Genomic DNA, 5,750 nt, shown 5'->3' with positions numbered 1-5,750 from the left:
TGTCTAAATATGAAGGGTTTGTTAACAGTGGTAAGGGTAGTGGGACGGCCTGGGACAGGGTACTGCAAAATTTCCATATTTTTCAAATGTTAGCAGGTATGTGCATGAGGTTTCAAAGTTAGCAAAGAATTGCAGAGTGCAGCTTCATGCTTCAACATCATTTAAATAACACCTATGATTCCAAAAAACACCTTACAAAATGCTTGTTCTCTGCTAAACACCCTCTTTAAAGACGTATGTGTCTTTTCCCTGTCCCACCGAACCCAGAGCCCATCAGCAGCCAGAATGCAAAATGCCAAAAGCAGTCTAGAGGCTAAGGCTTTCAACTACAGTTCTGCCTACAACCACAGAGGTGAGCATTTGTGGTGACGGACTATTTATTACAGGCCCAAAACCTTCTCATTCCACCTTTATCTCAGCTTTTTAACTTTACTTTGGCCGGGAAAGGAAAGGTGCAACACACCCATAAGGTGTCTCACTGATATATGCAGTGATTCTTCACCTTGCTTCTGGGCATCTTGAGAATAGTAAGTGCAGGAGGGAGTGGATTCTTTGTTCAATATCTCCACAAAAGGTCAAACATTAAAACCTAAAAGGCATCCTAAAAGTTGAGTGAAGAGAAAGTTTCTTTCACTCATCCTGTCAAACTTTTTCTTGTCTGTACAGCTTCTCTAACCTCAAGGCTATCGCTACCTGCAGACACTCCGTTGACACAAAAACTGAAAACACTTTGAGGAACCATATAGAGCTCAAAGACAGCTCCTTAGAGAGTCTTTTCATGTTGGTCCTTCAGGGAAATGAAACTGTAGATTGCAACAAAAGTGGAGCCCAGGAAGGATTCTTGAGGAACACCAACCTTTCATGAATTTTGAAGGAAGGCTACTCACTTAAAGAAGTTTCTAATATCCAGAGGTTTGTCTAGAAAGAGAATCTAAGAAATACATCTTTGAGGAAATTGTATACAACATCAATATTGTAATCTTATTCTGTCTTTCTCTCTGTGTGTTCTTTTCTTTCTGTTCTCTCTTATGTCGTGGTCACAGTGTGACTGAGTCGCCTGCTTCTGCTGACCTCTGTTGCTACTGGTGTAATATTTCTGTTTGCTGCTTAAGGGTTTTGTAACTGCTCTTTTGTGAATAAGTCTAACTCTAGAGTGTTTATTGCATGCACTGTGAGCGAAGAAGAATTTCCTTTCAATTAAAATAAACTAAACTGCTTAGTACAACTGCAACAGCCTGTACTTTCTTTACAGGACTGTTTACAGAGCTAACAGAAGGAAGTATGTTATTTAATTCTATTTTATTTATCCTTTATTTAACCAGAAAGGTTCCACTGAGATACAACATCTCTTCTGCCAGGAAGTTCTGGTCAAGATTGGCAGCAAAAATAAAATAAAAAAGGTTTCATATAAAAGAGATGGGGACAGAAAACAGAACAAAAAACACAGCAACACACAACAAACTGAAAACAGACAGGAATAAATGGACAACGAAAGAATCAATTTCAGATTGTATGGGGAAATCAATGCATGTGTCCTTTTCTGTATGGTCAATGTGCCAACACCCAAAGCACTGAACCCCTGTTGTTCCTATGGAGCAACCCAGTGGTGTTAGTAATTAGTGCGTTTTGCGGTGACTGTGCCTCTGGGGCAAAAGTACCTCCAAAGCCTCTTTCACTAGGATTGACAGACCTAAGACTCCACTAAAGCCATAAACAGAACAGCCTGACAGGTTCTGCCTTGAGGGGCTCAGTTAATCGATAAATGATGTGCACACTGACATAACGAGTCTGCACCGGGCCCCAGTGCAAGATCATCAAGCCAGGCCCCGCTGCAGATTAAAACATAATTGCAGTCAGCGCAGCCTCTTACTTATAAAAACGAGCTGGTGACACTGTACTTTTTATATGGATGAAAAATGTAAAGGTTAACAGGTGACAGGTCACCTGCACACAGATGAAAATGAACTGGTGATGACACACCCTACAACAGATGAAAATACAGTATAACAGGTGACAGCACACCTCAGCACAATTGAAAAAAACACTTAGTCTTTCTGAATATTTTGGAAGAAAACTGACTTTGGAAGCTGCTTTTTCTCTCTCAGCTGTTTCTTTCAATTCTGGCTTGTCAAACTTACTTTTGTGTTTGTATGTTACTTGACATTTCTAACTTTTCTTTAATGTTCCCTCTGTACTGTATATTTCTAACATCAAATCACCCATTAATCCTTTTTTAAACTTAATTCAGAAACATGACATAGATGTGTAAGTCAATAAACTATATGCTTGTATATGTAAAACTTATTTTGTGTAATTGTCATGTTATTTATTTGGTGAAAGACATCAAGTATGTGACACTGTGAGCTAAGTGTCTTGACTGAATAAGCACTTCAAGTATTTCATTCCCTTTCATTCCTGCAGGCATCCATTGGTTCATCTCCATTCCAATAATTTCTATGTAGTATGGAAATCAATTACTGGTCTCTTGGAACTTGCAAAATATCAGTTAAACACGCAAGATTGAAATTCCAATTGGAAACTGGTTTAGACATGTTCTATCACTTTCCAGTTTCAGTTTTAACCACCATTGGGGCTAATGTTCAAGTACTCAGATTACTTTTTTGTTGTAAAAAAGCAACATAAATTGTGTTGTATTTCAAATACTCAGTTATTTAAATTTTCAAGTAAGCAACCCAACGTTACAATTTTACTGCATTTTCACCACTGCAAGAACTACTGCTGCCTGCACCTGTCAGACGGGTCTTGAGATGGATGTACTGAACAAATTCCCTTTGATCAAATCTGTCCTTTAGTCAACACTGCAACACCACTGAGGCTAGTGCACCTGTGGAGAGGCTTTTTAGCCTGTCAAGCCTTGTCAGAGGAACCCACTATTCAACACATTTCGAAAAACTTCTCCCGCCTTATAAAAGAATAAACCAGAGGGAACACTACGTGATTTGAAAAGCAAGTTACTTTTTGCAGCAGGTAACACTGTAATGTAACTTAGAAACTGCAGTAATCTTGTAATGTAATGAGTTACTTTTAAAAGTAACTTTCCCCAACACTGGTTTTAACAATGTTCTTATGTTCTGTGGCTGCATTCCAGAGAGAGATGGGAGAAGTTTTGAGTCAGTAAAAATGATGATATGCTCACCTTGGTCACCTTTAATGACTACATTGAGCTTACAGCAGCAAACTGATGAGCAGGAGTAAGAGTTGCGTGTGCTTTTTCCCCCTGGGTTTTGCCCCCGAGGTGATATAAAGATTGGTCTACCCCTCTGGATGATGGAGCCTGAGATGCATTAACACTACTCAAGGTTGAGAAAACCACCTAAACTCCTCTGCATGTTTTTCAGGAAAAATTAGATATTAAATAAATAAAATAAAAATAAAGAAGAATTTAATTCAGAACTGAATAAGAATCAAAATATGATTTAGGAGATGACAGTGTTCTTTGTAATGCATATAGAAGTGAGGCATTATCACATGAACTAAAGTCTGTGAATGTGATTTTGAGTGAGTTTAATTCTGTGACTGTATTGGTTGAAGACATCCTGTGTTAGACATGACAGATGGTTCTGTCATGTCTAACACAGGATCACTTCAGAGAGTCACATTAAGCTCAATGGTCAACAATAAATTAATTTACAGAGTTCAGCAAACACTCCCTAGTTAAAAAAAAGTCTGAAAAATGTTTTTGCATGAAAACAAGCTCTTAATAATACTTTGCTTGTGTATCTCAGTGATAGCGTTTATCTCATCCTGGTATATAAACAGGGAAGTAGAGAACGGTTCCAAGTTATGGTCATGAGGATTACAACAAAGCTAGTGTTAAATCTGCCAATGTTTGTTTTAATCTTCAGTGCCTTTGTTTTTCTTGTTCTGCAGAATATGAGTTTCGATGTGAATATTTAAATTATACGGCAGAGAACACACATTGTTAATCTGGACTTTGTACCATATGGAACTGCAGACTCTTTCTTACAGTTTCATTAATTCTTAGCCTCATCCTGCAGTTTTACAGAAGGACCAACTTCCATTCTCTGTGTCTGTCAGTCTGCTGCTTTAAAAACAACCACATACATCATCTCAAATGGCCTAACAACCCATAATTACAGCTCGACTTTTTACAAGCTACTCAACACATGAAAGTAAATCATTAAGTCAATGATAGGCATGTTGTTGGTCTACTTAACTATAGGTGTTCTTAAAATAATTACATTTTATTATGGCTTAGGGCCCAATTTAATTATCTATCACATTACCAGACCTCCATTTTAATTAGAAATTAGCACATATAATCTCACATTATAGAGCTACATGTGTGTGACTGTGGTCCAGATACACCAATTTTATTTTCATTTTATATATATTTTTAAAGCAAATAATTATTCATTAGGACAGAAATGTTGTATAATAAAGGGTACTTTAATTAAGTTCTATTATGCATTATGTATCAATTGTGTGCAATTTTATTTTGGCTTTTAGAAACATAATTCTTCTGAATAAAGCTTTTGCAGATATATTGAGACCTTGTATGTTGCTTCTTGCTCCTAATTCATCAAATACAGCAGCTTGGTCAGTGGAAACGTCTCAAACTATGATGCTTTATGCACCAGAAGGGTTAAAAGAGCAGTTAGCCCAGACCAGGAGAGCTGTTACCCTAGGCTAAAAGAGCTTTCACACTAGCCTAGGGCTAGCTGGCACTGCTCCAGAGCATGGTTAGCCCTGAGTTTTCTCAGAGTTGTCTCCTGAAAATCGACTAAACTCTGGGCTAAAACTTGCCAGTGTGAAACAGGACTAAAAGATTAGAGAGAGAAGATAATCAGCCAGGTTAATGGAAAACTCCTGTGTGGGTGTACAGTGGTTTTTACACAGACCTAGAAGGACAGTGTGAATGATATATCCCTGGCTTTAACTTAACCCTGGGTTAACAATGTGTGTGTGAAAAGGGGCTAAGGTCTTGCAGGGTTAAATCTTAACCCAGATCTAAAGATAGCCCTGGGATAAAAATATGCAGAGTAAAAAGTCCTATTGATATACATATGTAGACTCTGTACTGGCCACTTTGGCCCCTTCATGTCTACATGTTGCATTAGCAAATAAACAAAATACATAGGAGTGTCGGTTGATCAGGGCTCCAGACTAACTTTTTTTACTAGGAGCACAGTGGCCCCTAACTTAAAATTTTAGGAGCGCAAGCAGAAAATTTAGGGCACACACCGAAATCGACTTTCAAAGCAAATATTCACATTTCCTCTCATTTTTACTGTATTATATCATATTATATCACTTTCATTACACATTTTATGTTTCAGACTGGCACTGTGTTTGCTCAAAGTGTCGTGTTTTAATTGTGTGGTGCCAGTATTATCAGCGAATTTCATGTTCCCCGCATGTTGTGGGTATCGACAGCAGAATTTGCAGTTCATTGAATTCGTCTCCTTGAAATACCTCAGCCAGGTAAATTCGCGCAGTCACTCATCGTGAAAACAGAATTTCCTGGCTTTTTTCGCCACGACCTTTCCTCGCAATCTGAGTTGGACTCATTATCAGCATTTGTCTCCTCTGGAACACGAGGTTTACTGGGGAGAAAGTAAGAACTGATAGTCCTCTTCGCCATTGTTCATTGTTTGCAAGAGTTATATGAAACCTGTGGATTCGTGCAATAACCGCAAGACCCGCCTCTTTTCACACATAAGCCAATCACAGTGCAGTGTTTCCCCTAGCTTTTTTGCTTTGTGTGT

Source organism: Lutjanus erythropterus, chromosome 5, assembly GCF_056507025.1.
Source record: "Lutjanus erythropterus isolate fLutEry1 chromosome 5, fLutEry1.hap2, whole genome shotgun sequence".
In the NCBI taxonomy this organism is placed as follows: domain Eukaryota; kingdom Metazoa; phylum Chordata; class Actinopteri; order Lutjaniformes; family Lutjanidae; genus Lutjanus; species Lutjanus erythropterus.
The sequence above is the reverse complement of the archived record's forward strand: the minus strand, read 5'-3'. Positions refer to the sequence as shown.